A 27,504-nucleotide genomic window follows, 5' to 3' on the forward strand; every position below is an offset into this window, starting at 1 on the left:
AATTAAAGAGCAAATAAGTCAACGGAAACTGATATTGTTCACTGCTTTCCTGGAGTTGCTCTACCTTCAGCCTTGCCTGTATTTCACAAGAGCCCCTGAGGCAGCTCAGCGGATATTTAAATCCAGGATACAGTCAGAGGTGTCACTGAGCTTTGGGACAATGCCTTGAGTCACACAGCAGCATTGTCACTAAGAAAAGGCATTTAAAATCCATTCCCCGAGTCTTGCTCCCTGAGCAGTGTCACAGAGAGGAATAAAGAGACTTTTCCTGTTAGTTCTTGGGTAAACATTGCATTTTCCTAGCTAGAATATTCCTTTCTCCAATATTGCTGTTCAACAAAGTTTGTACTCTCCTACTTCATAGGTCCATGAACCCACTTATTGTTTAAACACATTTTAAAAAATATATGAGAATATGATCATATTTTGTAAAAAATCTAATTCAATAAAATATACTGCTATTTTCCATAGTCAATCTCAATTATCCAGGTCTTGATTAACCAAAGTTTGATTCCTTCAAACTGGATCCTGCTTTGTGCCCCAGATTGCATGGATTTTAAGCCTTTCAACACATTGGTTCTTGTCAAAAAGAATGTCACGTCCTCTAAGTCACTACAGAGGTGGCATTTTCTTGAAGTTCCTCAAATAGTTACAATTACACAAGACACCATGAGACATCTGGCATGTGGGAAATTGTCTCCCAAACAGACCAGTGAGAAAAGGCCGTGAAGACCACAAAGCCCAAGGTGAGGAAGTGGCTGTGAATCTACAGGACGGCCCCAGAGCTGGGGGGTCCTGAGGACAATCCCCTTGGCTTCCCGGCCTCCATCCCCTCTGTATCACTGTCCTTCACTATCTAAGATGCCGCCGCCGCTGCTGACATTGTCATTTCCTGGGCCAAGACGTCCATTTAGCGTGTACTTAGAGTGCGTCTTTGCTGTACCTGCTGGCATGGGGAGGCTGAAAGATGGCTCATATTGCACGCCATGCCACCGAGCACCTGGCCTATTCTGGGAAGGTGCTCGCAAAGTGACCCACACCAGACTTCACCCAGTGTCAGCTGGAGGCAGTGGAAATAAGGATATGGGGAAATTTATTTTTGTTTTAGAGATCTCAGAGTACTTGACCTTGTTCTTGAGTTTATCAAAGCAACATGCTTTGTCTCACAACTTTTAAAATCAACCCCAATGTTTCCGGTTAGTTTAGAATGTAGCAGCTTAAGGAAAACATTCTCCCATCTCATGTATACGTGATAAATCTGTCTTCAAGAAGTGTACACTAATCTGGAAAAAATAGTTCACACCCCCAAGTTCAGCCACTCATACCGATAAACATGGATATATGGTCTTGATCCATAAGGACCAAAGCTGCCTGGCCACGTGAGAATGGGGTCTCCAGGTGTGGCTGTAAGGCAGCCAGTCACCGGGGTAAATTCTTCAGAAAACATAGTATGTGAATGGTGGGAAATGCACATGTGAACATTGTGGTACAATTTTGTAGCTGGTGAATTAAAAATTGATATGAGAAGCGATAGAGGAAATACATGGGTTTATCACAGAATAGCCTGAATGAACAATTGGATGTAGGAAACGAAAGTCTTCAGAGGTGAGACTGTCTCAGATCAAGAACATGAAGAAGAGGCTGCAGAGCACAGAGCTGACACAGGACTGTGAATGGAGAGTGCACATGACCCAGGAGTCAGAAGGTGGACAGCAGGCCTGGGGTGATGACACGTCTGGGCCCAGAGCATGCTGGCATCGGCTTGGGAAGGAGAGAACCTAACCACACGGCGTCAGGCAGTCAACATTATTCACACCAGCCAAAGTGTGGAAACAAAGCGAGTGTCTGGTCGATGGATAAATGGATAAAGAAATTGTGGTATCTGTTGATTATCAATATATATGAAATATCACTCAGCCTTATTGTTGCCATTTGCAGCAATAAGGATGGGCACTCAGGACATTACGCTGAGTGAAATGAGAAAAACAAGCATTGTATGATGTCATTTACATGTGAGAGGCAGAGAGTACCAAAGGATGAGGCAGGATGAGCCTGGCGTTTGTGTGACCAGGTGTCTTTGAAGGACTGTTTTCACATAGGGAACTCACCAGGTCAAGTTGACATTTTGAGTAGTTCCTTCTGGTAGGTACTTGTTACAGGTAATAAGACTGGGGAGAAAGAGACAGAGGCAGAGAGGGCCAGGCTGGTGTCCACTGAAGACTGTATGAGAGAGGGTGACGCATTCATCCAGGCAATTGTGGGAGGAACAGCAAGAAGGGCTGGGCTGCATGCTGATTCTAAGACTAATGAGAACATGGCGATCAGTTGCCTGGGGGTGGGGGAGGGGCAATGGAGGCGTCACCCTGAAAAGTCAGAGCACTGACCTTGTATGAGTTGTATGGTTTTGAGGGCACATGAGTCTTGCAGACCCTTTCCCTAAATCATTAGACTGCAAACGAGATGAGTTTTTGTTTACCCAACCTCTGAGTATCAAGCAACTATTGCTTTTATTCCTATAACTTCAAAAAATATTTGACTGCAAAGTACTTAAAGGCCTTGAAATCTCTTTAAAAATTCACATGCAAATTGGGCCATTTCCAGGTTGGTTAAAAGTGTGATCGATGAGATTTGGGTTTTTGAGCTGTCTTCATGTTGTTACCCATAGTTCCATAAAATGCATGGGGTACCTTCCCATTTTTATACAGTGGATATTAATAATTTAATATTTTAATAATAATTAATATTGAACAATTTCAAACAGAAAATTAAAGAGAATAGAATAGAATAGAAATGCTGAAATACTTATGATCTGCATTTGATACCATGTTGCCGTATTTCCTTCAGCTATTTTTCTGTGGAAGCATTTAGAGTAAATTCAGATATAATGACAATTTATCCTTACTCATTTCATTATGCATCTCTGAAATTCAAGGAGCATTTTCATCATACCCACAGTGACAAATACCTAACGCTGTTGACAACAACTCCCTGACACCGCCTGCTACCTAATCTATATGTAGGTTCCCCAATCCCCCCAGTGTGTGTTTATGGCCGGGTGCAAGCAGAGGTGGGCGTGTTTGGCTGCTGAGTACCTGGGTCTTCTCCACAACACAACCCCCACCCCGCCCCCATTTCCTGCTGTGGCAAAACAAGTATGATTTCGTTTCCAAAGATAAGGGACCACACTTGACTTTGATAAGATATTTCACTGCTATGAAAGCTTTAATCAGACCACCAATACACAACCAACAGATGAGTTTCACGTATTTATTTCTCCTCCTCCTCTGATGAGGGCCAGATAAGCATTTTTGGCAGATCTCCAACCAACAGGTGGCGTGGGAAGTGGAAGTCTACATGGCCCGAAAAATTGAACCTTGTTCCCAGGGTGAGGAGAGTTCCTGACCTGTGGCTTCATCTGCAACCAGTAGTGCTCCCTGTTGTTAAGAGAGAGGTTAGGACTTAAAGAACATAAAACCTATGAAAAGATGAACACATCCTAAGTAGCATAGGTGACTTGCAATGGAAATAGTATGTCAGCATTAGTTTTTAGAAATTGGCATAAATTTAGGAACTTATGAAATAATTAATTTAATATGAATCCAATACATTAATTATTAATAATTAATTATCAATAATGTTAAATATAAGATAAGTCATGATTATTTTAATTTAATAATATTAAAGTTAAGCAAATTATATGAATATTTAAAATTATTAATAAATTAGTATAAGCTTAGAAATTCAGCATAAATTTTGGCAACTATAAGGATTTTATACTAGATGAAGTGTTTTAGTTAAAATGTTTGCTTATTACCATATTTCCTTTGTTCTCAACTGAAATTTTGGATTTTTTGGTTTTCCTTCTTGTCTGATTTACATAGCCCCTTTCATTGCTCAAAGAACTTTTCAGATTTGATTGAATTATAGGCGTCCTTGTAATAGTACAAAACATAAAAATCAGCAAGACTCAATATTGTCACGATGTCAGTTCTTTCCACCTTGATCTAGAGATTCAGTGCAATCACAACCACAGGAAGTGATTCTGTAGATATTGACAAAGGGATTTCCAACTCTCACGGAGAGGCAGGCGACCAGACAGCCAACACAGTGCTGAAGGGGTCAAAGTCGGGGGCTGACATCACCAGTCTCTACGTATTTCACATTTTGAACTGTTACCTCTTTTTAATGGATGATTGCAAAGGATTGTACTACATCTATGATGTGGCATTACCGCCATCTTCTAAATGATTGTCTGGAGTCAAAGTACACACACGTGAACAGCTATGTGTAGTGATCGTATGTCCAATTCTGCAATAATGTCCCATTTGAGAAGCAGGCCTTCCACTACAAAAGTTCTACTCCTGGCAGGTTTGGAAGCGCACATCCGCTCTGTGAGAGGAAGGGCTCCTCACAACATTCAAAGCAGGTACTCGACCTTGGTCTGGAGACGTGGCCCTGGGTTTGCGAAGTCCCACTGCCCAAAGGTTAGGGAGCGCTGATGGCAGAGCTAGGGACACAGGTTGGATCTCCAGGGCCTCTAGGTCGGTTTCCTTTGACAAAGCTCTCACGATGTCGTGAGTCAAGGAAACATGACATTTTGTGTGGGTATTGCTAGTAAGAGACCAACCAGAGACTATTTCAGTGCTCACTTCTTTAAAGTCGTTTCCTCTGCGATGTGATTTGATCCCTCGCTGTCTTCTGACCACAGGGACCGGAGTTCCTGACACCTGAGTCCTGGTCCTGCCTCTGCCACTGACCAAATGTAAGCCAGGGCGGGTCACCAGGTCTGGGGCCAGCTCCACCTCTACAAGGGAGGGCTGACCAGTGGAACTTGGAGGTCCCTTTCTGATCTCTCCTTCGACTTATGAATATTTATAGATGACGTAATTTCCCTTACATTTGTCTTCTCCCCCAAAGAGCCACTTTCATGTTTCATTTCAGGGGTTGTACACCGAAGTACAAAAACCTGGGCCCTCTTGCATTTGACATAGATGTACAAGCAAGTAGGAAGTTCCTGGCAGACTTAGGCGTAAACTCAGTCACTACATGTATGGTGGCTTTACTGTCCACGACAGAGAGCACCAGAGAACACAACCCCCTTGCTACCGCGTAAGTCACCACTGAGGACGAGAAGCGATCATGCACAAAACAGGCAGATAACAGCACGGCCCACGGTGAGAGGGTGTCGGAGGGTGAAAGACGGCAGAGGCGAAAGCTCAGCGCCAGGGAAGGCCATCGGGTCCATCCTGTGGCCCGTCACTTGGAGCCCCCGAGACCTGGTGTCCCATGCGTGCAATGACTGGAACTGCATCTTCTCCCCAGGACCAGTCAGGGTCAAATGAAGGGCGTGCGTGGAGGCCCTCCAACAGCCCTCGGTGGTGATTACCGCTAATAATACTCAGACGGGTGGATGGGCTGCGGACTCCATTCCCCTGGATGCCCCTTTCCTGGACGTTAACAGAGCAGAGGAGTCTATAAGCTTTATTTGGGCACCCTCAGTAACCTCCTGGTTGTATGTAGTTCTACCACTGACTAGACATGCGCCCTTGGCTGAGGAGCCTTGTGTCCTGGGCCCATTTCTGCATCTGAGTAATTGACTGGGTGACATCTAAAGTGCCAGAATTCACGGGATCCAAACAGCAGGAATTGTCCGCACAGAATTTAGGGGCTCAAGCAACTCCACGTGTGCACCGAAAGTGTTTGAATCATTGCCTGTTCTCTCTTTCTTTTTTTCCCCTCCCTGGAACAGAAACAGACACACGTTACCCCATGTAATTGTGTGCCAGGACTTTAAAAAATTACTTTCTGTCAGCTGTGGCACGTTTAAACACCCCAAATATTTCAGGAGACAGTTAGCTCCTGTTTTAAAAAAGATTTAATAAAGACGTGCGTGTTCAGACTTGCTCGGCGGTACTTCCGTCTGTGGCCGGCGACGCGGGACCGGGCCGGTGACTATACTTGGGATTTTCTCTCCTTCGTTTGCTGCACACTTTTAACTCTGTATTCATTCCCTACCCTCTCGAGTCACCTTCAAACACCAGCACGAAGCTTACCGTGCGGAGGCCCAAATAACCTATTCAATAATTTTAATCTCCTGAAAATACCACGTCAGTCAGAGCGGGGCTGCCCTGGCAGGCGGGGGGACAGCCTGGGCTCCCAGACGGCCGAGTCTGCATTGTGCGAGGCGAGGCAGGGCGTGGGGGGGGGGGGAGCGGTTGTTTTGTACCCGGCGCTGGGTCCTCAGAAGGCCCGCTGTGGAAATACCCTTTGGTTCTGCGAGCAGTTAAGATACTATCTGGGTTCCAAGTCATCATTACCAGAGAGAGAAGTAATTTCGGTGAGACTATTAGCAGCGCACGGAAACACCCTCATTAACTTTTCTTCTTTTGTGGCGCATCTTTTATCGGAGACTATCTGCAGTCAGCATCTGGCCCGGCTGCCAGGACGTTTTCATAATAATAACACGTTGCACTTTTCGGGTGCCCTTTCATCCCCAGAGCCCAGAGCACTTTACAAACATTAATTAATTAAGCTCCCACAACACCCCTTTGAGGTAGGTTCCCCTGGTTGGTGCAAGATGGTTCAAGTGGGTCTCTCAGGCTCGCCCACTCTTGAGCTTGAGCAGAATCCCAGCAAAGGCTTCTAAGGTTCACCTGAGTCCCGGATGAAAGGGGAGCCCGCCCCGCTGAGGCGTGGACCGCCTGCCCTTCCCCTGCCATGTCTGGTATGGCCGGTGGGGGAGCCTTGTTCCGTCCTCTGCCCCTCTCCTTGCCTGCTTCTGGCGTGACACTCGTCTCAGGGGGAGAGGAGGCCACGCTGACTCTGGAACCTCCACCTGTTGTAGAAAATGAAATAAGAAGAGGCATCAAACTGTTTCTAAGTCCTGATGTTGCAGAGGCCACAGGTGAGAGAAAACAGGACACTTCCGGGTCCTCTGGCATCAAAGGTAGTGAGCCTCACTGCAGAGAAGTCAGAGAAATACAGAAAACATGAAATGCACGAGTGCGTTCTTCCAACAAAGAGTCACGGGACGTCAGCTCCATCCTAGGCCCCGCGAGACCCACAACCAGAAGGCGCTGGAAAGCCCGGCCCTAAGCATCATGTCCTCCGGCCGGTCGTGTGAATGCTCCATGCCAAGGAGACGTTCCCCCTGGGGACGTGTGGCCATGGCGACGAAGGAGGGACAGGGCCTGGTTTGGAGGCTGCAGCCCTAGGAGACTGTGGCTGAAAGGAGAAGCTTGTGAAACTCCAGGAAAGCACGAGGACTCCTTCCGGAGCTCCTGAAGGTGAATTGGTGACGTGACCTTGGAGGGACAGTGGCAGTGAGCTCATCGTGTGATTGGTTCCAGTGCGACCTTCTTCTGTGACCCACTTCTAATGGCCTTGGTAGAATAAAACGGGAGGACCCACTCCTTGTCATGGCTTACGGTCTTTAGTTCAGTTTGTCTAGAGCAACAGCCAAAATGCCGATTGGGTGAAAACCTACTGATCCCCAAGCACAGACAGTAAATCCGGGGCTGCTGCCTTTGCCCGTGACAAGTAGTGCAGGCTCTGTGTACGATTTCCAGGATGCGGAATGGAAGCACAGATCCGCAGAGGAAAGAGCTTGTCCTCTAAGGGGCTGACGTGTGTGTGTGTGTGTGTGTGTGTGAGAGAGAGAGAGAGAGAGAGAGAGAGACAGAGACAGAGAGAGACAGAGAGAGAGACAGAGAGAGAGACAGAGACAGAGACAGAGACAGAGAGAGAGAGAGAGATAGAGACAGAGAGAGACAGAGAGAGAGACAGAGAGAGAGAGAGAAACAGAGAGAGAGACAGAGACAGAGACAGAGAGAGAGACAGAGACAGAGACAGAGAGAGAAACAGAGAGAGAGACAGAGACAGAGACAGAGACAGAGACAGAGAGAGAGACAGAGACAGAGAGAAACAGAGAGAGAGACAGAGACAGAGAGACAGAAAGAGAGAGAGAATGCACGTGAGCATGTCTGAATCTGTGTATTTGTGAGTGTGAGTCTGTGGGAGAGTATCTGTGTGGGAGGGTGTGCATGTGTGTGAGTGTGTGAGAGTGCAGGTAAGTATGTGTGAGCGTGTGTGAGTGTGTGTCAGGGCGTGTGAGTGTGTGTGAGCATGTGTGTGTGTCAGGGCATGTGAGCGTGTGTGAGCGTGTGTGAGTGTGAGGGCCCGCTTGCAGCCTGGGGGCAGACCTGGCCAGGTGTGGAGCTCATGCCGGGTCCTCCGGGAGCACGTGACTCTCAAGTGTTGGGAGGGGCCAAGTATTTGTCTGACCTTGTGGCCACCACATCCTGAGACTGGCAGCCAAGCTGAAAGCAGCCTCTACCCTCATGACTCCTTGTCTGCCTGGTGGTTAACGGATTTGCTCCGGGGGCAGCTTCCTGAGGAGCCCCCCACGTGGGAGTGGCTGTACCGTCCTCACGTGTGTTGTCCAGGAGTCCCAACGTTTGCTGTATCCTGAGCCCCCTAGAGAGCTTTCGAAAATCCTGTGCCCACACCTCACCCCACAGCCGATAAATCAGGGTCTTGGGGTGGGGCCAGCATCCCACTGTGTCCCAGGCTGAGAGTCGGCACTCTGGACGGCTCTGGAGCCTCGTGTGGTAATTCTGGAAACATCGCTTTTTCAGTCACAGCTTTACTTTCAGACTTTTTCTTATGACTCAGAGATGAAATATTTCATTCAGTAGCTGGTTTGAATTCTCTAGACTTAGGGCTGCAGTAGCCAGTGACCCGGAAGAGCCTTCCTGTACAGTTACTTTGATCCTGGAAAACTGGCAGAGCGGCTGCGTTCCTCTTTCTTTTCCAGCTGTTTCTCTGCAGATTCCCTCTAGCCTAACCCTGGTTCGTACTTCTGTTTGACATCTAGGGATGGTTTGACAGTGTCCATTTCAAACTGGCATCTTAGTTTGTTGGCTTATCTTTCCTAAAATCACTAGAGGAGAACGGAAAAAAAGGGAAGGGATTCCTTCCGTGTGGACATAAAGCCCGCCGGTCAGTCGTCTGAGCCGTGGGCTCCCCGTGCAGCGGCGTTTCCTCAGGGGTGCACCCAGCTCGCTCATTCCTGACCTTCCCTCTGACGGATACACTGCTGAGCCGGCGCCGTCTGTCAGGGCCCATGTATTTACCCTTCAACAGGCCAGGGTCACTGACACGGGTGAACCAAGCCAGTGGTCAGGGGGCATAGCAGATGCCAAGCTAGCCTTCCTCTCGACAGCTCCAAGCGGCCGAGCTGCCGGGGCCGGGGCCGATTTTGCCCCCGATTTGAAGTGAAAGGGCTCTTCTTCAGAAGCTGTTTTCTGGAAGGACCCATACCCTTTGCAGGAAATAGGGCATTTGGAATTATTCTAAAACAAGGCTTTAAAGTGCTCTAATTAACATTGTTTGCTCCAAAAGAATAGTGGCATACAGTTGGGGGTCCATAGGGTCTCCTTCCTTCGGGCCTGGGCAGCTTCCAGGATCACAAAGGTGGGGGTGATGGGCGGCCCCCACATGCTGAGGGGCCAGTCGCAGGCTTTGCCACTGTCCTTTGCACACTTACAAACCGTCTGCAGCTTCTGCTTCAAGTGCTTCTGAAATGCAGGATGAAACAGAATTTTCGGACTGAACTCTAACACTCGAGTGTTAGAGGGCCCCCCATTTGGAACATCAGCTGGGAGAAACGCCTCGCTAAAGCACCCCAACATTTGCCAACACCGTGCTTCTGAGAAAAGACCCAAGGGGGGAAATGCAAAGTCTCTTCCTTTCTGTTGAGAGAAACTAGGCTTTCCCTTGACAATAGAGACTTCTATCTGAGACATCCACCGTGCTGTCTGGGGGGAAGCTTGAGGGGACCCTTGAGGGTGGGGGGACTTTGCTCTTTGGTCCCCAGGACTCTCCTGTAGATATGGATATTTCTTCATTCCGTGTCTTTCACGTTGGCAAAAGTTTAAACAGTATATTCTATGTAAGCCAATACATAGAACATTATGGCTTCAGCATACAGTCATCCAATTCACCAGGGAGGTATTTTACACCCTGGTTTTCTGAGCACTGGACTCTACACCAAGTTCAAGGCTCAGCAGCCCCTGTGGCCATGGCCATCCCGTGAGGTCCTGCGACACGCGGGCTGCACTTTGCCTGACTGTTAAATCCAAAGAACGGATACAGTCGCAGAGACAGACAGAGCCCCAAGATTTGAGGCTGGGAGACTGGGAAACCTAAGGCATCACAAAAAAGGGAACAAAGGAGGAGGTTCTGAAATAGAGATCAGGGGCTAACGGGTGCCTGAAACTCAGCTCAGCACTTAGTCCTGGTCTATTTAGAGAAAGGTTTTGATGCCTCTCAAATTGTGCCAGTCATTTACATTGTAGTGAGAGTGAAGGACGTCAGAGCAGACTCTGTGGCAAGGAGAAAGGAAAGAACTTGCTCAGCGGGCTGGTGGGGGGTGGGGATGGCAGACAGCAGGGCCTGCGCCGCCGCTGCCTAATTTTGCTGTCTCACGTCTTGGCAACAATGCCCGTCTTCCTGCTTTGATACAGGAAATAAAAGGCTCCAGTGGCTTTTACCAACAATACAATTATTTGTTTAGGAAGGCTTTGCACAGGCGTCACACACCACAGACCATGGTCAAATTCTCTCGCACGGAGGGAAAGCCACATGGCGCTGCGCTGAGCTCCAGTTGCTGCAATAGAAGCATGGGTCACGTGAGACCCACCTCACAGAATTTTTAAGGATTAAATGAGTTAATTCCTGTCAAGTGTATAGGACAGTGCCTGGCACACAGGCACACGGTACAAGCACGGTTACAGTCGGAACACTGTTGGCAGTCTCCCATTAGTGGAACCGATTGCCTGGTGGAAATTGTTTGTGCGCCGTCCCCTGGGCTCCCGTGCCGTGAGCCTTTGTGAGCGTTCCCCAGGGCGTTGCGTGCTGTAGGGAGAGACAGAGGCAGGCAGGCGTGCCCGGTGCTCTTCCCCACGGGCTCCGGCTCCCAGGGCATCTGAGGGCACAGCCACAGACCACGGCACGTGGACTCAGAGTCCCGGAGATGGGAGGGGCGACCTCTGTTCTCCCACGTCCGTCTCCTCTGTCACTGTGTGTTTGTGTCCAGCTGCCGCCTGCTAATCCTGGCTGGGACTTCTGGGTGCATCCCAGTCATGCCACATTCAACATGTCCTTTGGAGAACCCACGATGCCCACGGCCCCCACTCCGCCCTGCCCCGACTGCCCCCAGCTCAGGTAACTGGACCTCTGTAGAAACCTGGGAATCACCCTCCATCCCTCCTTCTTTGGCCCAGCATGGAGCTGTTTGCGGGTCTTGCAGATCTGCCCACTGACTGATATTTCCTGCTGCCTCGGACCTTGACAGGTTCAGACCAGATCCCACCTGGACAGCTACACGCTTTCCATGGGTCCACTCCCTCTAATCTCTTCTCTACCTCGTGTCCAGAGGGAAAATTTCAAAACCCTTGGTAGCTGTGACTTCACAGCTGTGGGAGTCTTGGTATGGCCACGACCCCAGTACACCCTGAATTTCATCCCGATCGCCTCCCACCCGTGTGTTCTTGCTGCATTGGTCGTACTTCAGTTTCTGTGTGACTTCCTGTACCTGAAGCTGTGCGTGCGCTCTTTCATGTATGGGCACCCCCGCTCCTTCTCCCCTGCCTCCCAGGCCTCTGGTGCTCATAGGAGGCCCCTTCCTCATGCTTGACGGGGGCTGCGCCCCTCTATACAGTTAGAGTCTCAAACTGCTCCCTTGTGGCACTTCCCATGATTGGAGCATGTTCTTTGCCCAGGTATCGTGAGTTGCTGGGCCACGGACGGGTCCACGTCACCACAGCCGGGAGCCTGCCTGCTCAAGGAACAGTCAGCAGATAGTTCTTATTTATTTTAATGGAGAAAATGTAATGAGAGCTGTAAGAGTGAGGACCGTATAACTGGGGAAGTGACAGTTGTGCCAGGATGGAAGGGCTATGGAGAGGCAGGGAGGCCGTAGATGAGAAGAGAGTGTGACAAAGGCTGTTTGCTGTGCGCCCTGGGCCTGGCCAGCCACGACGCTGAGAACTGAACGTTGTGGAAAACAGGAGGGATGGCTCTCGTCTGTGGTCACTGTGGAGGGTTCTTGAAAGCCCAAAGAGAAATTGGGCCATCTTGTGTTAGAAAATAAAATCGGTGATGGATTTAGAGCGGCGGATTCTTCTGTGAAGCGTTTGGCCCTGAAATCCATGAGCAAGTTTTCCAAATGCACCAGGCGAACTGGACCCTTCGGCGCCTCCTGCCGCCCACCGGGCGCCGCCGGCTCACAACGGCCCTCACAGGATCTCGTCTGCCCACTAATGCGCCAAGAAAGCTAATTGCTATAGAAACACAACATGTTCACTGTAAGGTCACATGATCAAATAAAGCAGCCTGTAAACCAATTTTTTAAATCTAACTTCATATTTCTCTGAGTACAGGTGTAAGATTAATTGAATTTGCTCTCACTGGGGATAAGTAGGTCCGTGATGTAAATTCTACCGTGTTCTTAATTTAAGGAGAACTTAGCCCTTTAATGTTTTTAGGAGAGTGAGGGCATGGGAGAAGGGCTTTGAACAGGTTTCAAAAGGAAAGCACACGGTCGGGTCCAGGCCGGCCACTCTGGCTGGTGGCACTCCGGTTTTGTCATCTCTCAAATGAAAGTGAAGACAATACTTGTGCCGTACTCTTCCCGTTTGACAGGAGATGAATTCCTAGTGTTTGGAGATTCGCCCTGGCCTTCCTGAGCGCAGACGGAGCACAGCTGACTGAAAGGCTGGAAGTCCATGAAGTCCTGCAGAGATCCTAGACTGGGGTGTCAGCTCTGTATTCTTGCAGATTCCAATGGGGCCGGGCTTTGGCTGAGCTGAGCAGGCGTCGCAGAGCCCAGCTGGCGCACGGGAGAACTCAGGGGCTCAGAGTCCCTGGAGCTTATTCAGCAGTCACCTGATGACCAGGACGTTTCCTTGAGCCGAGGAAGAACCCGGACTGCAGCAGTTCGGGGACTGGTGGTGGGGGTTCAGGGCGGAGAGCCCCTGGGAGCAGCTCTGTTCCAGCAGTGGCTCATCCCAGCTCCTGGAGGTCTGTGCCAGGGGCCGGGGGGCAAGGGGACTCTGTAATAAGGAAGGAACCAAGCCCAGGAGCCATGTCATCAGGGATGCCACAGAAAGCAGAGCCCCAGGCTGCTCCCGGGACGGTCAGGAAAGGCTGGTACCTGAGATGGAGTCCACAGCTACCAACAGGGAGTGAGACCTGGGCTGCAGACCAGGGAGGGCGCGCGGGGGCTGGGGCTCAGAACAAGAGGACAGTCATGTCTCCTTGGACATAACCTTCTGGGGGGATCCTTGAACCGGAAGTGACGAGTCAGAGCTTTGCATGTCAAAAGCTTTGCTCATGAGCGTGACCCAAGGAATATCATCGCCCTGTGGCATCATGCCACATCCCTCAGCACTGCCCCTGCCACATGCTGGGGACGTGCCTTTTGCCCGGTTGTAGCGAACCCCACGTCTTGTGGGTGTTGTGGAGCCAGAGTCCTGGGCGGCTCCCCAGGACTCCCCTCCCTGGACCCATCTCCTTATTTGTGGAAACACATTGATTTATTTATTTCGGCTGCTATTATGTTCGTCTTCTGTTTGTTCTCTTTGTCATTCTCCTTAATTTAAGAGCATGAAAAATATAATAGGAAAGTGATTGGGGGAAAACCATATGAAAACCCCAGTTTTACCAACAATAGAATGATTTGTTCTCGTGTTCTTGGGCCAAGAAGAAGCAAGTCATGCTAATTACTGCAGACGTTTAATAACGGGCTGACTCAGTGAGCCAGCAGTGTCCCCACAGGGCTCCCGTAGCCCTGAAATTGTGCAGGAATGGCAGGCTTTGGTTAGGGCAAGCCACTGGCTGCAAAGGGCTCTTCTCCACTGCTGGTCGGCACCTTTCAGCCCCCAAGCGGCTCCCACACTCATCAAAGTGTCTTCAACTATTCCTTCAATTTGCTTTTGCTTTCAGGACATTAGAGAACACTTTCAAGTCAAACTTACAGCGGGAGGGTGTGAAAAGGAGTCTCTAAAAGTACCATCCTCGTGAAGTTGACCAAAGGGATTGTGTGGAAAAGCTTCATGTTTTCCTTTTTGTCTGAAAGGCGCTGGGGGGAGTCTTGCAGGACCGGGAGCTGATCGCCTCCTCCAACCAGCTTTCATCGCTGCTGCCCTCCCCCACCCCCTGTGGAAGTTCGTCCCCCAATGTTTCTTTAGCTTTTGTTTGCTAAAGGGAGGTTCAGGGCTTATGTGAAAACTGGCACCTAAGTCTAAAATAGTTGCTGGAGCCTGCAAGAGCGGGGCTCTGAAGAGGCGGTCAGCTCTTAGGCTTTTCTGTAATTGCTGCTCCTGTAATCCCGAGACGTTGAATGCTTTTTTTATTGCAGACATAGGCTGCGAGACGGACCTTTTTACACACTAAGTGCCTGCTAAGCTTCGAATGTTTTCACAGGACACCTCGGGGGTTATAGGCTCAGGAGCTCTCGCCACTCTGGGCTCTCTGGAAAGCAGGCTTTGTGACGCCCCCTCTCCGGCCATGGCAGCTCACAGCCTTGTTGTCTGGGATGAACTCCACAATAGAATGCAGACAATGCAGGTGATCCCCAAGAACTGTCTCCCCATTGAAGATCGTACCACAGCAGTTAGGAGAAGGTGACTGGGCCCATCGGGGACATGGCAGGGCCTGGAAGGCCATGCCTCAGCTTGTGTTCTCCAGGGGACGGTGGCCCTGCCAGCCAGCTGTGCAGTTCAGGTCAATGTGATGTGCTGGCCATAAAGATGGGGGCCTGTCCTGAAAACCAGCGGGCTGCCACTAGAGCTTGGGAGGAGAGCCAGGAATCCATCTCCCGGAGAAGTGGTTCGGGTGCCCGCTTTTGGAGTCAGTGTTTCTGACGAGGGCAGCGTGTGGCCGTGGGCACAGGGACGTGGGGCTGTCCACTGGGGGCTGTTGGTACCTGAGGGACGTGTGGTTCTTCCCTCTCTCCTTCGCTCGAGGACCCTTCCCAATCATTCCCCAGCTTCGTGTTAGGACACGACCACCTCTGGAAGCTCTGCGTGACCCTCCAGGAGAACTAGGGGCTCCTGGGCTTTCTCTTCCTCTCGGGCCCTTTTAGCTCTTGACGTTCGCGGTTCTCAGAATGTGTCCGCCAACCGCGGGGGCTTCTGGAGGCCTCGCCAGGCGATCTGCCGCTGAAAACATTTCATACAAATGCTGATGTTACTGCTCCCTTCACTGCGTAGGGCGTGCACAGATGCTGCCGACAGACGCCCCCTCTGACCGAACCACCCAACTAGGCATGGCTTTGGGCTTCTGTGTTCGTCCTGGGGCTCGTGTTAGCAAGAGCCCTGCTAAGTGAGTCTGTGCAGGAGCCCCCCCCTCAGTACCTGACCAGGGCGCTCATCCTTCAACCCCAGGTGATGTCTGATCACCTGCTGCCTGCAGCAAGAGTCCTGTCAGGTTGATTCCATCAGAAACCCCTCACGGGGGACGTCTCCTTGTGACATTTTCCGTCCACTGACCCCACCTGCTCCTTCTCTATACAGCCCCACTTTTCTGATGCTTCAGAGACCTATGTGTGGACACCCTGAGCCATGCGGCTGTGGCAGGCTGCTCTCGCCCACCATGGCATCCCATACCTGAGTGCCTGGCTCCCATCTGTGCTTTTTCCACGGAAGTGAGGGTTCCTGACTCCTGATTCTATGTCCTTCCCATGTCTGATGTGGCTCATTCACTTTGTGGGAAAGCGTCAAAGGCCTTGGAGTCGGGAAGCTGAACACTCTAGGTCCGGCCACTCGAACACCGCGGCAGGCTTTCCTCCACGCCCCCGCTCTCCCCGCTCCTTCCCGAAGCGCAGCGTGACTTCCTTCGGTTTCTCACTACTTTGCCGGTTGCTTATAGAAGGAGCACCGGCAGGGCAGTTGCCGCAGGTGACGAGACACTACGCTCAGCTTAGCTCAGTACTTCGACCGCGCCCAGGACTCCCCGGCCTGCCTGCCTCCCCGAGCGTCACCGGGGGCGGGGAGAATAGCGTCCCTGCGCGCCACGTGCCTAATTCCCTTGGATTTGGTCTTTTCATCTGTGTCCCATGAAACATCAGGCAATAGAGCGAAGTTTGCATTAAACAAAAACCTCCCTTACTTTAGAGAACAATACCCATGGGTTTTCTCTTTGACTTAAACACGACTTTGTTTCTGACGCTTTTTAAAGTGTCTTCAAGATCAAAGATGTCACACAGCACCTGTTCCAACATTATTTTCAATGGCTATTGACCCGTTCTTTGAGATTTTCATTTTATGCAGGTGCTTTCTTTCCCCTAGCTCGATTATAGCAGTAACCTGAACAAAATCGGAGTGAGGGCATCCAGGTGGGCTCCACGGAGCCTGTCCACGTGGACATGAGCCTGGGGAGCGCGCTTCCCGAGACCTGCGAGCCAGCCCCACACTCCACGCTGCGCTTAAACGCCCTTTTCATAATCTTTTCTTCACAGTAAATAGAATAACCCTGAGGGATTACTGCCCAAAAGGAAACAAGTATATTGAGAAATGTCTGTTCCCCACGAGAACTGCCTGGGCTCTTGGTCGTGGCCCCTGTGAGTTTTCTTTCACATGTAGTCAAAGAAAAAGGCAACTTTCAGACTCTGGCTGCCCTTCAAGAGCCTTTGGGTAAAGAAAAACGAAACAGGTTAGTTACTGTGCAGTGCGAGAAAACGCTGACACGTTCGGTGGGGCTTAGGTGTCCATGTTGATGGCAGAATTGTAACAACATCAATTCACTTTCACTCCTTCCGTGAAGAACTGCATTTGTTTGCATGTTTACGTCATACGGGCACTCTCACAAATTGTTCACATCTAAGATCTAGTTTGTTCAGTCACATGAGGGCTTGTGCATCAGCCGCTTTCAGACACGGGCTCTCCAGGTCCCTCGGCCATCCTCAGAAGCTGCCCTGAAAGTCACTGGGATTCTCCAGCTCCAGGTTGTCGGGCCTCCAGAAGAATCCAAGAACAGCCAGGCGGGGCCAGACACAGTCCCTCCTGCCTGCTTTGGTGGCTACAGGGCGATGGAGGAAGACAGCGCTCTCCTCCATCCCCTAACCCAGCTCCCAGCCACCGGGCTCCCGACACTGCACAGACCGTTCGAGTTTTCTTCCGTCCTCTCAGTAGAGGCGTTTATGGTCATAGCCTTGGTTCGTCACTGAGCACAGTCTGAAGAGCCTTTTGTAAGCGTCTTTCCCATAGACTGAGATGTCAGAGGCCGAAGGAGCACCTCCAGTGCCTTCTCGCTCTTGTTTCTTCTCTTTTTGTTGACATGTGGGAAGCTGTCATAATTAATGCACACAGCTTGGTGAGTGTGGAGACAGGCATCCACCCGCAAACCAGCACCACGGTCTAGCGCATAACCCTAGCGCTCACTTCCCGGTTTCCTCCGCCGCTATTTGTGGTTATGACTGCGGGGAGCGACCCCGCAGTACACACGGAAGTGCTCACAGCTCTTCGAGACCCTGCCTCCATTCCTGCAGCTCGATATAGGAAGTGGGGTGGCCGGGTCACATGGTCGTTCCCCCTTTTCCAGCGCCATGTCGATCTATCACTGTTGATTTCGAAGGACGTGGGTTGTGTCAACGTGAGTCACTGCAGCTGTATTCACCAGAATGCCCTTCCCTGCACAGCTCTGGGTTGGGGGCCCATTGAGACATTTTGTGCCATCTCCAGAGGTGAGGTTGGAGCGGCCTCTTGTGATGTTCGACTCGGAAGGGCAGGGCAGGCCCCCACCCCTGTGCTGAACACTGGCTGCCCAGCTGGCGTGGGCAGCTCCTGGGCCCAGGGCAGCCCCAGCTCCTGTCGGACCCTCCATGGGCCTCTGTCTGTGTTTCGCTCTAGGATGCAGGGCACCAGCTTCTCCTGCAGGACACCCCACTGTGAGCCGAGAGGTGCTCGTCCTTTCATGGGCTCCTTTTAAATGTCTTCCTGCCCGAGCTTTGGTATTTCTTGGTGAAGGGCACGCACATGGTCTCTCTCTCTCTCCATCTCTCTCTCTTCTTCTCCTCCCCCCTTCTTCCTCTCTCTCTTCGTTGCTCTCCTTCTTTCTCTCGCCCCTTTTTCAAATCCCCTTCTACCTCTTAATACTTCTGTGACTTCTTACTGAATATTTCCCACTTCTGTTCAGTGTTTCCTGAGGTCCAGTGACCACGTCCCACATGTGAACCTTTCACGTCTTTTGTAAACACAGAGCTCCACCTCCGGCAGGGTTGTGTCCATTCATGTCCAGCCACAGTCACACGAGGACCTGGGGAAACAGGACAGGGCGTCACAAGATCTCACTCCCGTGTGCCACTGCCACTAACAAGCCTCAGGGTTACTCGCCTTCCCAGATGTTTACAGAAGCAGAAATAAGGTCACACTCAAGACACAAAGAGCCCCCTCTAACTTTTACAAAATACCTTATAAAAGGTTGCATTTTCAGTTGCTTTCCACCAGTGGCAATAGCAGCAGGGTGGCAACCCGTTTGACAGATGTTTGTCTCTGGTTAGTCAGGAGGGTGGCGTTAGAGCCTGGGCTCAGCCCAGGCCCGATCCTGAGAGGAGCTTCTTCACTGCGATGTCCAGGCCCCCACCAGCACAGCAGGAGCCCCAGTGTGGTTGTGGGACTTTGTTCTTCCTTGTTGAGTCACACGGTTTACTTTATGACCTAAGCTTTGTGGTTTGGGTGTAGGTACCGCCCACATTCCGAGTCTTCCACTAATTGGGTGGACGGCCAGAGAGGGTGAAGGTGTTGCCTGTGGTCACACAGCTCACCAGTGACCAGCGTGGGTACAGCCTGGGCCCAGGCTGCTCCCACACGATCACGGTGCCCACGAGATAACCTTGTCCTTCATCTCAAGGCCTTTTGGCATGTTCCCCTTGCTGGAAACTGTCCAATTAATCTATGAAAAGGAGAGAGTTTTTTAAAACAGATTTTAGAGGTTCACATTTATTACATAATTTTACCTTTACAACAATCCAATGAAGTAGAGATTATATTATTTCCATTTCATTAGGTTGGTGCAAAAGTAATTGCGGTTTTTGCAATTTTTTAACCTTTTAAACTGCAATTACTTTTGCACCAACCTAATATATATGAGGAAATTGAGAACTTGACAGCAAAACTGTCTGATTAAAAGTCACTCGGTGAGTGAAAGAAGTGGTAGTCCAGTCCAGGTCCCCTCACGGACCTTAACACTCTGCCACTGTAGTAAGAGCCCCTGCGACAGAAAGGACCGTTCAGCTTTACTCCCCAAACCCTGGCACCCACTCCCCACTTTATCATCATGGGCCCATGACCTCCCAATACCCTGACTCCCTGAGGCACTTTTCCTTCAGCTTTCGAGTTTTGATAAAGACGTTACTTTTAACTGTGTTATTACAGTAGCAGTGACGGGGGAGGGTATGTTTAAATTCCCAAAGGAGGTGTTGCATGAGACGGTTTGCCTCAAGAATCATGTTGTAGCGTCACGACGAAGGGAAGAGCGAATGGAAAAGCTCTTTGGTTTTCCTCAGCGGTGCTGGCGGCTGAGGCCCACCTGACAGGCTGCCCGTCTGGCCCCCAGGGCCAGCTCCCCCATGACTCCCCTCGGGCACAAAGCAGCAGAGTCCGTGGGAGCTGGAATTTCTGCCCACGGCTGTGTCAGCTGCCCAGTCGCAGCCCAAGGCCTGCTGTGGACCTGGACTTCCACTCGGCTGACGCCAGAGCAGATTTCACAGATTCCTGGGAGTGTGAGACTTGTCACGTGCCTCCAGCCCATGACAAGCAGCACACTACAGAGGGCACAGTCACTCTGGGTCAGTGAGGGCCTGAGGGGGCGACTTACGCTCCTGCTTCGTCCAACCCGAGGCCGCGGCTGCTGGCCCGGGCCCACCAGCATCTACGATGGATGTGCTGGGAGCGGCCTGTGTCCCCACAGTGTCCCCTCCCAAGTGACGACCAGAGCCGGTCCTTCAATACACGGGTCTCGTGCTCTGCTACTGCTTTGGTGAGATGGGGCTTTAAATCCATTCTCTGTAGGTAAATATATTTTCTTCTTTGCTGCCAGAAAACATGTACGTTTTCCTGCCAAAGTTGGTACAGCTTAATCAGTTAGCAAACACTGAGTGCAGTCGGTGTGCAAAACAACACAGGTGACACTTGGGGACACAAGAAGGAACAACGTCGGACATATCACAATTGCAAACTTCCATCTTTTGTTTCATTTGCTCTTTCTACCAACTATTTGTCTAGGTTTCTGGGTGGCCGAATCCTGTTCAGATTCATCTTTTGATCCCCCAGCAGGCTGCGTGATGGAAGCACTGAGCATTTGTTAAAAGAATGAGTGAATTTGGAAGAGGGAAGGAAAGAGGGCTGATGGCTGGTCTGGGACTGTATAGCACAGCCAGGGTTCGAGAGGTGGTCTTCTGACTCCCATCACAGTGCTTCCCTCATACAAGCCACTCTCAATGGAGTGACGGGCAGTGGTGTGACACTAAGAGAGATGGCCCAGGCTGGCTGAGCCTTGGGACACGAATTCAGAGGGCACTCGGCCTGCAGGGGCCCTTATAACTCTCTTCACTATAATTTCTTGTTTCATAGACTCACTCGGGTCAAGCCACTTTCTTTCAGCAAAAAGGATGTGTCCCCCCAGAGAAGAGAGCGTATTCCCCACTCTCTACCTTGTCCTTTCCCCAAAAGTAAGTGGATGACATACTCGGGGGGAGTTGCCACGTCAGCCTGGCCGTTCCATCTGTCTGTCCGCAAAGGTAGACCAAAAGGAGAGGTGCTGAGCCTACAGAGGGGGCACTTTCCGGCCGGGGGCCTCCCGAGGGGCTGTCCACGGGCAGTGTGGCCTCCACACGCTGGCTTTCGTCTCCAGGTCTGTCTCTCTGTGGCAGTGACTTTTTGCCCAGCACTGAGTAATAACTAGATTTAGGAAAGTGGATGTTGCTTCTCAAAAGGGCAGGAAACAGAAATTCCGAGGGAGCAAAGGGTGTTGTCAGGAATGAGGACAAGGAGGAATTCCACAGAGGCAGAGACGACTGGGCAGGGTATGTGGGACTGGCTTCCCTCCCTGGGCGCGATGGCCGACCTTACAGGCCTGGCGGGTAGTCTCACTCTACTGGGTGTCAGGAAGAGGGTCGCGTGTTCAGAGGGCGACTGCTTTGGAAACAATTGCCGTCAGCCGCCTGCCCCTGTGACAGGCAGGCACGCCTCCGCGCCCTGCTGCTTCTTGGGAAATGAGTTATGCTGACTGCCCCGCTATGAGGAGAATCCGGCACCATTCCCCCTGAATTCCTCGGGTCACCCTGTCATTGTTCCCAGCCTCCTCCCAGGGAGCCGTCCCTTCCTCCGGGGTGTGGATGACTAAGGTCGGGGCCTGGCTGCCCCTGGGACCCAAGGCCACCTCCGCCCCTGAAGCCCTTTCCTCTTCGGCCTGTGACTCCTGAAGGGCAGCCCTTGTCTGAAGCACATGGGATACAACGGTCAGCTCCACTGGACTGAGTCTGGCCAGACCAAGGCAGCTTCTCTTTCTCGTCTGGCACTTTGATTAGTCCCCAAACTCTGTAGTGTCAGTCGTGTGTGAGGGAGAGCCAAAGCCCAGGCTCCTCGCTACCCTGTCCCCGTGCTTTCCCTGCAGTCCGAGGTTTGCTTCCTCAGGAAAAGAGACGTGAACCTCTCAGGCCACCCAGGACTTCCTGAGTGTGACAGTTGTGAGGCTGGTGGCACTTCACACCTCGTTTTCTATTGTCGAGAGCCCGACTTGGGGTGGGGCTTCAGGTCTGTGGTGTGTGGATATGTCTATTCCACCTAAGTAAAGGGTGAGATAAAGTAATAGGCATGGAAGCACCTTGAAAAGTGAGCACGGGTTGGCCTGTAGTTGTGGGCGGCGTTTTGTGGGCATTTCCCTAGAGGCTTAGCGTTTTCATCGGGTTCTCAGAGTGATTTGTGAGCACTGCATAAATAACTGGCTAAGGAACCAAATAGATGATGGAAAGAAATCCTCAGAATCGCAAATCCATGAACTCCTCCTCACCATGTTGTTGGTTAGAAGCACCGTCCATTTGCGTAAACTCAAATATCAGAGTCTGATGATTTTTCCTGATTTTCCTGATGAGCTGGAGGCAGTTACGGGACCAGGCTGTCTTCATCCTCAGCCTTCTTCTGTGACGCCTGGGACACTGTGTCTCGTTCCTAGCTGTTCTTACTATTCGCGGGTTAGTCCCGAGCCGACAGGGGACACATGGTCAGTCCCAACTGACGCCTTCTCTGCGTCCTCTCATTGTCTCTGCAGAGTTCGGTTCCAGCAGGACCACGAGCTGAGCTGCTGCCAGACTCAGTGCACTTGTTACTGCTACTGTGAACTTTATAAAAATTGGGAGAAGTCCATTTATTTCTTTAAAACAAACAAAAACTATTGCACTTTTTTCAGGTGTCATCAACGTGTAAAAAGTTGTACAGATTTAATGTGTACAACTTGATGAGTCTGGAGGTAAGTCTATGCCCAGGAAAGCGTATGCCATGTGGTTATGCCGTAAACCTAGGCGTCACCTCCAAAAGTTTCCTCCCCTTCTTTGGTTCTTGTCTTCCTGTGACAAGAACCCCACCCTCGATCTGCCCTTCTCTGAGCACGTGTGTCGTAGCTGTAGGCTCCGCTCTGCGGCAGATCGCCGGGACGGATGCGTCCTGTGGACCCGGAACTCCGTCCACTTCGGGAGGCATTAGTCCCAGGACCCCATTCCTGGAGAGGCTGGAGGACGTTGTACCTACGTGCAGCATGGCTGGGGTGCCTGCAGAGACGCTGAGGGACGAGAGAAGCATTCTCTGTCCTCCCTGTGGAGAACGCGAGGCTGGCAGGGGACACGGGCCAGCAGGACCAGGTCCTGAGCAGAAATTTGTCCCAGAGACCACTAGAAGCCACATCTGCAGGCCTGGGGGAGACACCTGGGCACGTCACTCATGTGGGAGGGGCCTGAACTGGGCAGGTGGCGTCTGATCCGTGACGCGTGGGCCACACGATCCTGTGTGCATGCACGCACTACTCCTCCCTCCCTTTGTCACTTAGTCACCAGGTACTGTTCAGGCACTCGTGCTTTCTAGTTGTGTGTCTCCTGACACCCAGCCACCCACCTGCTGTCCCCCATCTCCCTCTCTCTCCTGTCTGAGCCTGCTCTGAGCACGCAGTGCTCTCACCTGGCTTAGTTTCAAAGGATGTGTTCAGTGTTCAGACATAAGATCCTCCTGCCTGCCTCCAAGCTAGGCCAGAAGGAGCAGGGGAGGACACGTCCTGCTCCCCTGATTCCTGAACACACCCATCCGGGAGGCGGCTTCACCGCCTGCAGAGTCCTGAGTCTGGGGACGGATGGGACATGTCAGAAGTGGGAGGAAGACCTGGGACAGGGAGGCCACAGAGATGCCCGTCACATGCGACTGTGTGAAATAGATGTTCCCTTTTTAACACGTGTGGCTCCCCAGGGTGCTGTGTACACAGGCCCACCGGATGGGTTCTGTGTTCCTTCTGGGGAGAGGGCCCCCAGGGCTGGGGGTGGGCTCTTCACTTCCCAGCACAACATAGGTCCTGCCAAGGGGGGCCTTGCTGCTGTCAGGCTCTCGCTAAATCCTGGCAGAAACCGGCCCCTTTAGTCAGCCCCGAGGACAAGGGCGGCGCCGCTCCACGCTCTCCGTGCCCTGCTTCTGGGCACCCACCGCCACCTGTCACAGATGCCGGTGTCTTAGCTCCCCTCCCTTGGCTCCGTGAGGACGACTTGTCTCCTTTCACCATTTGAACTTGATTGGCTAGGAAGGCCTCCCCCACAGAGCAGGTCTCACAGCACTGCGTGGGTGGAGCTAGGAGGAGACCGGAAGGGCGCGGTGTCCCCTCTGCAGACCCAGGAGAGCACAGAGCCCAGCGCCATGCGTGCACCTGGGCTGCCAGGCCTGTGGGGGGCGGCCTTCCCTTTGTATGTGCCCTTGGCATTGTGCGCCGAAGCCAACTCTTGGCACTGGTCTTAGGGTTGCTAGAGTGGCTCAAAGGGCGGGCGTGGGATAGGCACGTGTGAAGAGCCTGCTAAGGCCCAGCCGCGCAAACCCTGCGTCTCACCAAATATATCTGTGTAGGTAATGTGGCCACTGCCAGGAAAGTGGGAGGAGAATAGTTGAAGATATAAAACTAGTCCATAGGAAATAATTAGAAAAGGCTTTCGTTTTGGACCACATATCACTACAAAACCATGTCTGTTTAGAAGATAGGTTATTTAGAATTGGAAAAGTTGTAATGTCACAGAGGATGTGGAATTTGTCCTTCCAGACTTGCAAGAGTTCCTGAGTGGGGACTTTTGCATCGGCAGAAAAACGAAGGGGACCCTGGAGGCAGTGGTACGATAGCCTGGGCAGGGGCCCAGCAAAGGGACGCAGGAGGTGACCACGTGCTTTGCTTCAATGGCTGTTTATCAAAGCAGTGTTGTGCTCAGTGTGCATTCATGGCATTTTTAAACAACGAAAATTTAAATTCTTCAATCAGTAGTTTTTTTTTTTTCTTTGTTGGAAGCCTACTTTTTAGAAGTCCCCGAGCAGCACATTTTTGAGCATCTGCTCAGACTGAGAGGGAGCCAGGGAAGGCTTCCCGGAAGAAGTGACATAAAAAATAAGACCTGAAAGGTGGGTGGGAATTCCGTGGAGTGCACGGGAAGGGTATACTGGAGAACTGGGGCGCCACGTACAGATGTGCAACTGCAGCGAGTTTACGATTCCGGTGGAGACGGACAGCAGCACAGTGAGCCCCACGTCCCAGTACAGGCGGTGCCACGGAGGAGGGGAGGCCACAGCGCCCAGCGCCGTGCAGGCCGCCGTCAGGCTTTTGGCTGTAAAAGGATAGAGAGCCATTAAAAAGGGGAGGCCGACAGGATCAGATTCGTGCTTTAGAAAGAGAATTCTGGCTTCAGGTGAAGAGGCGGACTAGGATAACGGCAGCGGATGTGGAGAAGTGAGTGATTGTGAGAGAAATCTAGGAGGAAAAGTGAGAGGATTTTGTGGTTGCTGGGACGTCGGGGGACAATGGAAAAGACCAAGAATGGCGCTCGTGTTTCTGCTTTGAAAGCTGAGTGCATGCCGTTCACCAAGAGGGAGAACGTTGGAGGGGAGGCTGCAACCAAAGGACGATGCTTCGTGTAGCACTTGTGAAGCCTGAGGGGCCTGTGGCAGGTCCTGGGGAAGGCACGTCCAGACCTGAGGGAGACGGGGGCTGACGCAGCGTGTCCAAAGGACGCCCCCTCCAGCCGAGGGGAGAGCCGGTTTTCTGGTGTCGGGATGGAGGGGACGGCGGCCACGTCTGAGGCCAATAGTTAGGGAGGGGGAACGGGGAAGGAGGGGCTCAGTCAGTGGCTGGGATTCTCTCCTCTCCAGGCTGTCAGCGGGGGCTTTGGCACCTGGACGCACGCACAAACCTCACACACGCTGCAAGGCGTGGCGTTCCCGCCTCCGCGCTCTCCTCGCTTTCCTTGCGTGGGGCCACTTCCTGCCGTGGGGACCCTGCCGGGCTTGGCCAGTGGGGACTGTCCCAGAGCCCACAGAGCAGAGACCGGTGCTCAAGGAGGGGCTGGCTCCTGACCGCAGCCTGTGGGGGGGGGGGGTGAGGTGGGGAGCTGGGGCTAGGACTGTGGGCAATGTGAGGTGGCCCTGGTCCCCACTCATTTCCTTTGAAAGCATCAGGTCGAGAGTGAAGGTTGTAGCTCTGGGTTCCCGTCTCAGCCGGCCCATCCCGTCTGGCGGAGTTTAGGCAACACCTTTGCCTCTCGGGACCCTCATCCCTCAAAGAGCAGCGCACTGGGATGAGGCACGAGAATTGAATTGTACAGTCTGTACAGAGAACGTCTCCGTGGCTGCACAGCGCGAGCCTTTAGCACACTCCGGGTACATTGGAACCTTCAGAGCCGCTCTGAGAAAGGGCGGCAGGAAGGTGCAGAGGAGGAAAGCCCGGGGAGCCGCACCCTTCCCTCCCCCGTAGGACTCCTGTGCTCACAGGGGTCCCACCGGCTGTTCTGGGACAACATCCTAACCTAAGGGCATCTGACCAATGCCCTCGAGCCCCTCTTCTACCTTATTCTGCTTTGCATGGAATCAAACAGAATTCACAGATTCCAGAATCTAGAATTCACAGATTGTTTGGGCAAGGGGTTTATTTTGTCTACCACAGTGGAAATATGCTGCCAAGAGGTCAAGTAAAATAAATAACGGAAGTTTCCACTAAATAGAGAAGCAGAGACAACTGGGGAACTGAATTTTAGGAGAGGGGGGAGGCCAGTGAGAAATGGGTAGAAGAACCATTGGAAGGTACGAAGTGGAGAAATCCATTTTAGGTCCCTCTTATAAGGAGTTTAGCCATGAGGGGAGACGAGAGTTACCCCAATGTATTGTCGGGGTTAAGACAGAATGGTAGAGAGAAAAGGAGTTCAGATTCCAGGTTTCACACTGGGCTCCACTCTGCTGAGATGTCTGAGTTGGGACAACTCCGTCAGCCTCGGGGGGCCTCAGCTGTGTACAAAGGGAGAAGGAAAATGCTGGCCTTATCTGCAGAACTATTCTTGAGGAGCAAATGAGACCAGGGACATGAAAGCACTTTGTCAAGTATAAAGTTCCAGATAAGTATAAGATGTTGTTTCTGGTGGTCTCACCAAGCCTACTGTTTTCATATTTCAGTTCCTTGGGGGTTTCTAATACTTTGGCTGATACTCAGTAAAAGCAAGACTTCACTGACAGCTCCCCTCTGCTCAGCACTTCTACCAAAAATGCTTTCCAATCCGCTCTCCTAAGGGAGGAGCAGAGTTACAAGAATGCAAATGTCCTTTCTCTTCCTAATATTTGGGAGTCTTGTCCTATATTTATTTCTTAATTCTTCATCTCATAGAAACCACTATAGTTTCCACTATCAAAAAACCCACCCCTTAGCGTCTTCTAAACTTCACACTGAGATGTTTCCAAGACTCACTGGCTTGGAGCGAGAGAGTGCCATGGTCTCTTTCCGAGGTCGCCTCACAGTCCCACAGTTATTTCACAATCCTTTCTCTGTTTGTAATAGATCCACCAGTTGTAACTTTCCTTTCTTCATCTCTGCGTTATCTTGGGCTGTCGTGATTGGAAGCCCTACTGTGATTATTTACGGTACCGAAGCCTCGCGGCCTCCCCTTGCCCCGTGCCTCCCCTGGCCTTGGGAACGACAGTATTGAATGGCCAGTCCCCCATATCCCCAGAGATTGCCATGGCCCAGGATACAAGGGGGCCATGTTGTCCAAGCCACTGCTCCGAGGATTCTTTCCAAATGGAATAATGAATGATTCAGGATTTATCATGTTTTTCAAAATACAGTACACTGTTTTAGTTTCACGTGGTAAATCATTAGATGTTTATATGGGAGTGTATTGTTGGGAGCTAGGCCTAAAATAAGTTCACAAAACATTCACCAAAATGGTGATTG

Source organism: Rhinolophus ferrumequinum, chromosome 26 (assembly GCF_004115265.2).
Source record: "Rhinolophus ferrumequinum isolate MPI-CBG mRhiFer1 chromosome 26, mRhiFer1_v1.p, whole genome shotgun sequence".
In the NCBI taxonomy this organism is placed as follows: Eukaryota; Metazoa; Chordata; class Mammalia; order Chiroptera; family Rhinolophidae; genus Rhinolophus; species Rhinolophus ferrumequinum.